The 12,522-nt window shown below is 34.9% G+C and overlaps 1 long non-coding RNA gene across 1 annotated transcript in view; it reads left to right on the top strand.

Annotated features, from left to right (window-relative positions):
- LOC119871132 overlaps window positions 1-7,181 on the top strand; it is a 61,745-nt gene extending 54,564 nt beyond the window's left edge. The window contains exons 3-4 of the long non-coding RNA XR_005356741.1: window positions 2,194-2,291; window positions 6,676-7,181. This is a non-coding gene — a long non-coding RNA (uncharacterized LOC119871132). The remainder of the gene's footprint in view (window positions 1-2,193; window positions 2,292-6,675) is intronic.
- The last annotated feature ends 5,341 nt before the right edge of the window (window positions 7,182-12,522 follow it).

Genomic DNA, 12,522 nt, shown 5'->3' with positions numbered 1-12,522 from the left:
CTTTCATCAACATAAAAGGGAAGGAATGACAAGGTACTTGCTGACAGGGAATTGTAGCTTGAGAGGGCGTTCAGGGGGGCAGATACACTAAAAGCATTTTGGCGCGATGAAGTGTATTTCCTGGACAGATGTGTTGCATTCGTGATGGAAGGGCCTCGCACTCTTCATAGGTTCTAATGTGCCAGTTACAAGTAAGCTGAACCCATGTTGTGTCAGATACTGTTATCACAGGAAGTTCAGTGTTGTCACCCCCTTAAGGTGACATTACTTCAAGAGAGCCAGACCAGAGGTGTTTTCGGGGAAAAAGGCAGGGGTCCCATTTTTATTTAGTGTTTTCCCCCATCATCTTGGCTGTCAGATCAGGTTAAAAAATAGCACTGTTTGATTTGGGGTAAATGTCCATACACTCCTGGCCATTTTTAGCACACAATACATTTTGCCTTTTCCAAATTTCTCCTTCTAGATTATAGGTAATATTCATATTATCGATATTCTGAAAGCTAGCTTACAAGAGTGTTGTTTAGAAAGAATGGAGGTATTTTCTATTTTCTCAGAGAGAAAAAGAATCCTTAATAAAATCACTATTAATGTGCTAATGGAATCACTATATATGTGTGTGTATGTACATTTTCTATTGTACATAAGAAAATCTGGAAGGTAGAAGTTATTTTCCTCCAATTTTCACACTGCCTACAATTTTTCAGCTCTTCCTTACGCCTGGTATTTTCTTTAGAGCCGAATAAGTAGATTCATAGTTTTCGTTACCCCAGAGAGTCCCTTTTCATCATAAAGTCTAATAAGAAGGCCCCAGACATAACTACAGTGTCCCAGACTGCCCTTTACACTAGACGAAAGGTAAAACGAGCCGATCAAGTAACAAACTACAAATTGATGCAGGCAGTGAGAACAGAAGCCTGGTTTTCTGCCCTGTAACGTCTGCAGAGAAGTGGAGAATATGGTTAAAAACATTGGCGGCAGCCAGTTACCGGAATAGCTAGCACTTCCAGGAACAAATGCATTCCTAATGAATTTGTGGACACTACATTTACCGCAACAACAGCAGGTTTTCTCACATATGCACTCCACAGCACCCGCCGGCACGGGCTTTATTGACCTTCTGCAAACACTGATGGAAGAGGGGGCTGCCAGAGAGCGAGAGGCAGAGAGCCATCCAAAACATCTTGGAAAGGCCTCTGAGAGAATTTTTTAGTGTTTAGAAGACATACCATTATTCTCTCTGCCAAAGTCTTTTTTTTTCTTTTTTCTTTTTGGTTAAAGAATTCAAAGAGTGAAGAAAAAAAATGGTTTTCTAATGACATACTCTCACAGTCCCTTCCAAGATCCACAATACCTGCCGAGATTTTGTTTCATTCTAAGGCAGCTCAAGTGTCTTGGTTGGAGTATAAACATACATTCTGATTGATTGGGAAAAATGGCTTTTTTCTCCCCTCACTGTTCACTTACATGGCTTTATAATCTTCCTGTATATTGAACAGTAAGTCTAGCATGAAGGAAGTATCTTTCCACAGGGTACAACCTTACTTAAACACTGAAGTTTGGACCTTGGAGGTGATTGGAGAGAAAATACAGCTCCCCACCGCCCCCACCACCCCTTATCTGGCTACAACTAGACGAATACGAAATCATCAAACAATGTTTTAAAGACCTCGGAGTCACTGGCTGGGTCACCACTGGGTACTAATGGCAACTCAATACATCCTAGTAAATAAAAACAAAAACAAAAACACTACAAAGTTCATATTGGAGGAAAGATTCTTTATGAATCCAAGTATTCTTTTCCGGGACGCCTGGGTGGCTCAGCGGTTGGGCATCTGCTTTTGGCTCAGGTCATGATCCCAGGATCCGGGATAGAGTCCTGAGTCGGGCTCCCTGAGAAGAGCCTGCTTCTCCCTCTGCCTGTGTCTCTGCCTCTCTCTCAGTCTGTGTCTCACATGAATAAATAAAATCTTTTAAAAACAAAACAAAGTAATTCTTTTCCTGAGAAGTGTTGCCCATTTTTACACTTGACCAAACTAAGATGAAATATTTAAAGCCTAATTAATCAAATATTATCATATTATTCCCCTTTATGCAAGAGATGACCTCCCTAAAATGTATCCCACTAACTGGAAGAATCAGTTCTTCTGTCAGAATATCCAACTAAAACTGACATTCATTCGCCTCTTCTTTTAGACACTGAAATTAAAGTGACAGAGCTCTTTGGCCAAGATCCATTCTATTTGTGAACAATAGAAGAACAACAGTGAGTGATATTAACCACTGGGCTTCAGGTAAATTACTCATAGTGGTCATCACCATTGTATTCTCTGCCCCACAGGAAACTGAACACAGATAGGGGTAATGGTGCCAGAACATAATTCAATCAAACTTTAAATCCTCAAGGAGCTATTCTGTATACAGATCTGGAGTAAATAAATTATATAACTGCCACATTTATCATTTCATTTTACCAGTGTTATTACTAACTCAACTAAAGACCACATCCAGTAAAGCTCTGTTTTAATGACCAGCTCCAGACATCAAATTTATGCTCTTCTGGTTGGTTGTGGTTGGCATTCTAACTATTGAATAAATGGCTCTATCCCCAAAAGATTGGGTAGACCTACTGATTTGAAACCACTTCCCAACAGCAGTTAACAGTGGCCACCAAGCTGGGATTAGAGGAGTTGAAATAAGCCTTTATGACAGGCACAAGGGAAAACGTTATCTGTCAGTCAAGATTTGAAAGCATCCTAGAATCCTAGAACTGTAAATAACTAAAGGCATGAGCCACTGTTTGTTCACTCCAAATACCACCAGTTCCTGAGTAATTGAAGAACAGTGATATATTTTCCCCTCACCCTACATACCAACTTATTTGTCCATTTCTTTGTTTGTTAACATGTAAACCAATGATAATCAAGGTAAGTGAGACAATATGCAAGTCAAATGTGAGACTTCTTAATGACTGACCAAATGAAAAGAGAAACAAATCTGGCTAGAAAACTAGTAAATGATGGTTTGAGTTCTTGCGTTTCACAAGTAGGATATAACTAAGAAGCATATGATACCTTGAATGATCTGCCCTTACTATATTTCATTAAAGTTAAAGTCACTTCTTTACAGAAGTTTTTGTGCCAGTAATACCTCCTGACTATGATTACTGATCCATTTGGGAAGCATTTTTTTTTTTTAGCATGTAAGCACTGTATCTAGTATATGTTATATTTATTTATGCTTGTTGATGATTCTTTAAATTAGCCTACTGGCAAAATTATTAACTGGCCAAACTGTGTTGTGAGAGGTTGTTTTATCTGTACTATTTGCAAAATATGGAAAAAATTGAAAAGATTAGTTGGCATCAGATTACATATGGCTTTGAATAAGATATAAAATGTTTGGACTTTATAATCTATCAGGAAGAACTTTTGTAAATTACTTCTGCTTGGGCTCCATACTCAAGTTTTCTGATTCTAATGATCTGGTGTGAGGTCTGAGCATTGGTAATAAGAAAAAAAATCTCTTCACATGTACTGATCAGGATCCCAGAAAAATGATTTAAATGAGGATGCTCTAATGAAGAGACAATTTGCAAAAGTGTGAGCAAGGTTAATGCAACAAACTCAGAGTTAAGGAGAAGGTAGCCAGATATTAGTAACATCTGGAATCCATTTGGCCTTCTGGTAGGAGCTGCTGTCACAGAAGGACAAAACTACTGCTGGAGATGTGATTCCCAAACAGAACAAGACTAAGTAAAAATATTTTGCCACTCTGCTCCTGTCCACTGGTGTTCTGTCAACGTCTCCCATTGGCCAAATCCTGCGAGAAGCCAATGGGCTAGGGAACCCAGATGGCACACTCTGGGGGTGGTTATTCTGGGGCACCAGAAAGGATAGAGAAGGATGAAGAATGTATGGGAGAGCTCAAATGGAAAATAACAGTATAGTAGGTGACTCTTGTACAGCCGTATTTGAGAACTGCTGCTGTAGATAGTGGGAGGAACAGGTTGCTCATAGGATCACATAATCAACATGCGTGATAGAGCAAACTTTGAAAATGACTTGTCCAACACCTTCATTTTCCCACTTGGAAGTGAAGCCAGAGAGTGACAATAAATATTCACTGTCACAGAGTTAGGAAGCCTAATATTCAGGGCTATAGAGTCTCCACATTATCAAACACCTAAGTAATATGATGAAAATAGTATTTAAGGAAAAATAATTTTGCAACAATATACAGAGTATCTTTAAAGAGAAAGATATTAGACACAAAGACAGAAGCTTGGGAGGTATTGGTATGAGTTTAAGGGTGAGATTTTAAGATTCTAAACCTAATGGAAGTTGAAATGGAAAGGAGAGAAATACAGCATGCAAAGGAAATTTATAGACTTTTGTAAATTGCTGTGTGGATGAAAAAGGTGAATGAGGAAACTTGGAATCAAATATGACTTGATAATTCCAATCCAGAAAAATAGGAAAGAGGTGGTAACAGTAGTAATATGAGGACAGGAGTAGAAGCTATCTCTTTTAGAAAGGAGAGTTCAGTTTTGGGGAGGGGGGGCAAATTAATAGAATATATGAGCTGAATAGTCCATTATCAGTTGGTGATATACAAACTAGAGTATGTTGTTAAATATACACTATACACTAAATGTTTTCAATCTTAAGGTATTTGTAGTTCTTGAAATACCTGGAGCTCAACTCTTTTTCATAATATATTGTGCTCATTAATCAGGCAGAAAACATCCTAGAGCCATGTTAAATTTTTATTTATTAGGGGAAAAATATGGCTCTGTCCTAATATTTTTCATCCCTAGCTTCCTGGACTGAATGACTTATCTGTCCTTTAATAAGTTTCAAGAATATTTTATTCTTGCATTTGATGGTGATACATGTGTAGGTTTCAAAAAAAATCCAAATAAAAATAAATTTGGCTATTTCATATCATGATAAATACACATTGTATTTTACATTTTCCTTTCCTGTCCTTTGGGGCAAGCCAACGAAGGATGATTCTGTGTTAAAATAATAAGAATTTGACTAAAATTAAGAGACATAAATGATGTATATTTAATTCAGGCTGAGTTCCTGCCATCTTGATAAAGGGGTTTCTAAGTAAAGATGGTCATTATAAACATTATTGAATTCTTTGGAAAAATGTACTATCAAGGGAGAAGTGTACTTATCATTCAATCTCTGGGTGTATTAATTTCTTTTGCTATCGGTCCTCCCCGTCAAATAGGCCTATTTGTTTATCATCCCTGATACTCTGTTCAGACCAAATGGAAGTAAATTGTTTCTCAAAACTAGGCAGTCATTTTGGATCAATAAATTACACCCACTACTAACTTTTATAGTTAGTTGTTAGTTGTTATAGTTGTTTTACAACTCCTCCCTTATAGTTTTATACGGTGACCCTTTCAGAACATCTGTTATGAAAAAGAAGAAATGTTTTCAAAAGATAATTTCTAAATACAGTACCACTTTGTGTTTCTTTTCTTATTCTACCACCTCAATTATACTGGAAAAAAAAGGGAAAACTAAAAAAAGAAAACTAAATTTTAAAATTCTAACTTTAGTAAAATTCTGAATTTTAAGTAAATCACTCCATAATTTTTAAGTCATTCCAGGATGGAAGAATGACAATATTGATGGAGAAATAAAAGAAATTTGTTTCAGGTAAACCTTATTAAGTAATACAAGAGTATTTTCTTTTTGCTGTTAAGTGTATTTCTTCGAAATTGATAGAGAAGTCTCTTTTAAAGAGTTACTACCAAGTACTTCTTTTACTATGAAAATAGTCCTATTCCTTATCAGACATTTTTTATGCCCGTAAAACCACTGATAAATTATCCAGATCTAAGAACACACTCTCTTCTTAAGCAGTATAATTTACTTTCCGTGCTTTGCTCAATTATATTCAAATACAATTTCTCTGATTTAGTTAAAGTCAACATTAATCCGTCAAAGCACACACTGCCATTCAAGTTTTGCAGAAATGCTGAGCATCCCAAGGCCTGAATTTTTAGGCTCTCAGTTCAACCTCTGCTAAGTCCATATTTTGGTACTGAAAGACTAACGTTGGCATTTGTAACCCAGATACCATCTTGGTATCATGGTAATCGACTCTGAAATGTCATGAATTGAAGATCAACTTTATATTTGGAGGGAATCCTATTATGCATTTTTTGGTAGTGCTGAAGGTTCTGTGAACTAAGGGAAAAATAATCTACATTACACTAATTCATATTCCACTGTCAACCACATTACTTTGAGACTTTACTCTCAGTTTCACACCTTGTCCTATTTCCAGATGAAGCTGACTTCTGAAGAAATGCACAAATTTTCTAGTCTGCCCACTCTTCGAGGGGTAGATGATAAATAAAATCAGGCAGTGTGATTTTTTTCTATTGCCCACTTCTAAAGGTTTCCACACACTCTTGGAATGAAACACTTTAAGGCACAGTGTTTATTCTTGCTTCATGATATTTATATTTGCATGATGCTATAAATATGAATTCAAATACATTTTTAAACAAGCTGATGAATAATACCGCCCAAACCTTTACATTTTAGTTTTTAGAAGTGAGATGTCATAGTCTAAAGTGTAAAATCCAAATGTAGTTTGTAGGAGGCAAGAAGTGAAAATGAGTAAGGATTTTTTTTTTTTTTTCAGAATGGAAAGTCCAAATGACCAAGTTGCTGACCAGCTGTGCCCCTGTTTGTAGGTTTTACTCACAGCGCAAGAAAAGCATATCAGTGTTTTTTGATACATGTACACTAAGTGTTCCATCACTCATAGGGTGCTTACTCTATATCCCATGGGCCATTATCAGTGTATTTAAGAGTCATAAACCAGTCTCAAATTCCAATTAGAATATTGTTTTGATGGCCCATTTTCCACATACTCAATTTCCAAATGTTGAGCTTGGAGTTAATGAAGGTTTGGGAGTGGGAGGTAGAGGAAAAGTGGGAACAAAAACAATTCATGTGATTCATCATTATTTTTCCAGTTCTGGTGATCATTTCGGTCTGATGTATCCGCACTTTCTCCATCCATCTGCCCTCAACCCTGCCCAGTTTCTTTGAAAAATGTGTTCCTTTTATGACATATGTTTGAAATAGTTGTTCCTGTGTGAAAACCATTGGCTGTGTTACACTGGAACTGCAAACCTTGTCATGATCACCAGTATGAGTCTGGAGAGAGAAGAAACTTCATAACAGAGACAGAAAATATAGTGCCTTGAAGAAGGCAGATGTGTCTTTTTCTCTCTCAGATGACTCTGCAGGACAAAATAGTTAATGAGCAGCTTTGACATGGTAATCCAGGACTCAAGCTAGCAGATTGACAGTGCTTTCTTTATCATGTAGCTTCTATATCAGGTTGAAAAAAATTTCCTGTTCTTGCCTTTTGCAAGAACAGCTAACGCGAAAAGACAAAGAGGGGAAAAAAAGGTGACCAAGATAAATTATTTTTAAGGTCAAGACCTGAAAGTTATACTCATTTCTACTCATATCTCACTGGAAACAACTTAGTTATAAGAAGTTGGAAGGGATGCTCAGTAATAGGGAATATAGCTGGGTGATCATGCAGGGAGGGTCCATCACAAAAGGAAAAAATGGTAGAATGGATAATAAGAAAAATTAGAAACCTCTACTGTGATAACCATATTCTAGCCAACTGAGCTGAGCTAATATACTAAATATAATATATAATACATATAACTGCATAACATAGTATGTACTATAGGAATCTCTTAGGTAAAATAATTTAATTAAAAAATAAGGTGAAGTTCTGTTGAGAAAATACTGTCCTCTCATATTAGTACCAAGCATAATAATTATTCTTCATACACAGCCTTAGAGAACTAAAATTATGTGTGAAATAGTCAACATTTGTAAAGTATATCAGAGATCTATTTCTAATCATGAACATGTGTCCCAAATTTCTGGTTTTCTGGATAAAGGAGGAAAAGTTTAATCTGTTCACTTGGAACTTCCAGAAAATCTCCACAACATATTTTAGTATCTCAATGTTCTATGTCAATTATTAAGTTGTAATATATCCTATTCATGTTTTTATCATACCACATATCTCATGGCATCAATCTATATTATATGATATGATACACATCAGCCTTCTCTAGTCTGTGTGTTCCTTGAGAGTACAGACTTTTATCTATATCTTCCTTGCCTTTAGAACATTTATGAAAGATAAGAGGTGTTCTTTGAAGGCTTGTTCAAAGTAAATAGTTGATATAACGAGGACAGAAAAGTGTGGTAATAGAAAACCAAAGCTGGAGGCATCACAATTCCAGACTTCTAGTTGTATTACAAAGCTGTAGTCATTAAAACAGTATGGTAGTGGCACAAAAACAGACACATGGATCCATGGAACAGAATAGAGAACCAATAAATGAATCCTCAATTCTGTGGTCAACTTATCTTCAACAAAGCAGAAAAGAATATCCACTGTAAAAAAAGACTCTTTGACAAATGGTGTTGGGAAAATTGGACAGCCACATGTAAAATGAAATTGAACCACTTTTTCACACCATACACTAAAATAAACTCAAAATGGATGAAAGATTTAAATGTGAGACAGTAATTTATCAAAATCCTAGAGGAGAACACAGGCAGCAACCTCCTTGACCTCAGCCACAGCAACCTCTTGTTAGACATTTCTCCAAAGGCAAGGGAAACAAAAGCAAAAATGATCTAATGGGACATCAAGATAAAAAAAAAAACTTCTGCACAGCAAAGGAAACAGTCAAGAGAACTGAAAGACAACCTATAGGATGGAAGAAGATATTTGCAAATGTCTTATCAGATAAAAGGCTAGTATCCAAAATCTATAAAGACAAACTCAACACCTCAAAACCAAGTAATCCAGTTAAGAAATGTCCAGAAGACAGAAATAGACATTTTTCCAAAGAAGATATACAAATGGCCAACAGACACATGAAAAATGCTCCACATCACTTGGCATCAAGGAAATACAAATCAAAACCCTAATGAGATACCACCTCACACTGGTCAGAATGGCTAAATTTAAAACTCAGGAAACAACAGGTATTGGCAAGGATAAGGAGAAAGAGGAACTCTTACACTGTTGGAGGGAATGCAAAGTGGTATAGCCACTCTGGAAAACAGTATGGAGATTAAAGTTAAAAACAGAACTACCCTACAACCCACCAGTTACATTATTAGGTATTTATCCAAAGGATACAAATAGTTATTTGAAGGGACACATACACCCCAATGTTTATAGCAGCAATGTCCATAATAATCAAACTATGGAAAGAGCCGAGATATCCATTAAAAGATGAATGGATAAAGAAGATGTCTATATTGGAATATTACTTAGCCATCAAGGAGAGTGAAATCTTGCCATTTGCAATGATGTAGATGGAACTAGAGGGTATTATGCTAAGCAAAATAAGTCAGAGAAAGACATCATATGATTTCACTCATATGTGGAATGTAAGAAATAAAACAGATGAACATAGTGAAAAGGAAAGAAAAATAAGACAAAAACAGAGAGGGAGACAAATCGTAAAAGACTCAACTATAGGAAATAAACTTAATGTTGCTAGAGGGGAGTTTGTGGGGGAATGGGGTAATTAGGTGATGGGCATTAAGGAGAGCATGTAATGGAATGAGCACTGGGTGTTATATGCAACTGATAAATCATTAAATTCTACCTCTGAAACTAATAATGCACTATACGATAATTAAATTCAATTTAAATTTTTAAAAACTTAAAAATTATAAAAAGAAAAGTGTGGTGATGTTTTAAAGCTTTGAAAGCACTTTTCTTAGACTGAGATAAGTCTGTTAAACACTTTATCAACTAATAATATCAACTAGTGTATCAGAGATACACTAGAGTTTTTTGAATCCCAGAAATCCAAATAAATTGTATATTGACTTTACAAACCAGCCACCATATTCATCTATTTGAATAATTATTTTATATGAAAACAAAAAGAAAGAAAACACAAAATGGACAGGAATAAAAATATCCTATTACTACTCTGTATTTAAAGGAAAGATGAAAGGTGATAAAGAAGTTTAATGAGACTGGAACAAAAATTATTCCCTTGGTAGAGATTCCCACATGGCACTGTAACTGGGTTTTGGATCAGGTTGTCAGTCAGTGAGTCTACTAAATATCAGGGCAAGTGACTATAAGGGCTTCCTTCATTCTCTGTGTTTATATCAGGAAAAAGCCACATGAGCAACACATTATCTAATCATAAAAATTAGAGATATTGATCAAATTTATTTTTATAGGAAATTATCACATTTTCTATTTCAAAAAACTATTTCCAAATACTAAAGGCCTATTTGGAAAAATATTCAATATATGGTTTCATTCCTACTCTACAAGAGAACTTACACACTCCTCCAGAAATTCACCATAGTACTATTTGCCTGGTGTGAACTATTTTTATTTTTACTTCTGAGGGTTTGTTTTTGTTTTTGTTTTTTACCTTTTCATTCTCTAATTATGACTAGAGTAAAATGTTATGTTATTAGAGTGAACCAAGATTACCAGGTCATCTAAATAAAACTATTCAATCAATTGGGTTGAATGAAATTTCTACTAATTTAATTATTTCCTTTCTTCAATTCTGGTTATTTAGTAGAACAACTACTTTGTTTTGTTACTAGAATTTACTTAAATTATCAGTTGATTTGATGTTACCTAGATAGGGACAAAGCTCATTTTGCTGGAAGCATTCGAGTAAAATTGACAATCAGTTTTACTTTTGTTGCTATTACTTGGTCTTTTCCTTAAGAAACAAATATTGAACGATACTAGTTATAGAATCCTTTCCTCTAAAGAGAATTTCTATGGATTAGGAGAAATTTAAGAAGTCAGTAACTTCTAAATTGTATTGCTTTTAATTCCTATTTTTAAAAAAGGAAACAGAATTCCTAAAATAACATTGTATGCAAAGAAGAAGAAGAAGAAGAAGAAGAAGAAGAAGAAGAAGAAGAAGAAGAAGAAGAAGAAGAAGAAGAAGAAGAAGAAGAAGAAGAAGAAGAGGAAGAGGAGGAGGAGGAGGAGGAGGAGGAGGAGGAGGGAGGATTGTATTTGGTAAGACTAAGGAAACTCTTGGGTTGAATCAGTTCTTTCCTCTGAATTCTTTATAAACTTCCTCTCTATACCACTTTCAATTTGAAATAAACATTTACAATAGATATTGAAATGGTTCTTTGATATTCTTGAAAACAACCTCCCACCTATTTTCCTCTTCCTCTTTCCTTCTACTTCCTCCTTTATATCTTCTGTTTTGAAATATCTGATTCAAACATGAAAATGAATTCAAACACTTTAGTGGGTCTTTACACACTATTTTCTCAAAATGAAGGCCACTTCTCTATAGAATAGTAGACTTAAAACCACTAAACCAGAAAAATCTTGTTTTACATTTGGAATGGCACTTGTTTTTATTTTTAAAATAACAGTATAGATTGTGACTTACAGATATTTGAAAGAAAAACTTGTGTTATCATTTTTACCAGAGGACTTTTATGTCGCCATGCTTTGTACTTTTCAAAATTGTGTTTGTATCATAAAGCTCACATTCATTCATTGACTCTTTCTGCTTTAAATGTTAGTGTATGACTAAAGTTTATCTTCCTGGTCTTGATCCATAATACAGTAGAACAATTTGGTTAACTCATTTCAATCTACTACTCAAGTCAAAATTATTAAATACATATATCTCCTTTCATTTCCATAAATTTTCCACTCATAGTTGATGTATCTAACATGGCATTACACTAACGAAGTAGATGTGTTAACTTCATGACATTTGACTATGAATAAAACACTGCTGTGTGGACAAATTCATGTCAGTCATCAAGCTTTATACAAATGCTTATTAGTATTAGTCTCAATGTTTGAATGCCCTGTGGGTGAACATACCTCCTCAAACTTAACTCTTGTACAGACCTTTTCATATAATTCCTACATATGTTATTTGATATCAAACAACTAAATGAAAAATGTTAAAAACAAAATTGTAACTCACATTTTTTAGGATTTATATAATGCATGTAGTCACATTTAAGCAACTCCCAAATCATGGGTGTTTCCTCCCTACTTTGCTGATAAAGATTTCCAACCTCTGTCAAAGTCTTACCCAATATATCTAGGAGTTCACATAAGTATCTCCCAAAAGCTACAAACTATTCTCTCATGTTCTATTCTGCAATCACTCTCCCATGGCCTTCACTTCCCATGAATCATAACGGTAACTCTTCACTGATGCTAACTTTTTGGCGAATAACATTCCAGATGATTTTGTATTTATAAAATATAAGCAATACAAAGAAATAAAGATGAATATGTGTGTGTGTGTGTGTATATATATATATATAGTAGTTTGCTTATTTTAAGACATTGTAATTGTTTGTTAATGTATTAGATCATGAAATCTTTCTATGTGCTTACATATGTATTTACTGTTTTTTTTGTTGTTGTTGTTGCTTTGGTTGCTAGTTTTTA

Source organism: Canis lupus, chromosome 3 (genome assembly GCF_011100685.1).
Source record: "Canis lupus familiaris isolate Mischka breed German Shepherd chromosome 3, alternate assembly UU_Cfam_GSD_1.0, whole genome shotgun sequence".
Taxonomy (NCBI): domain Eukaryota; kingdom Metazoa; phylum Chordata; class Mammalia; order Carnivora; family Canidae; genus Canis; species Canis lupus.
Note: the sequence above shows the minus strand (reverse complement) of the source record. Positions and strands in the feature narration are given on the sequence as shown.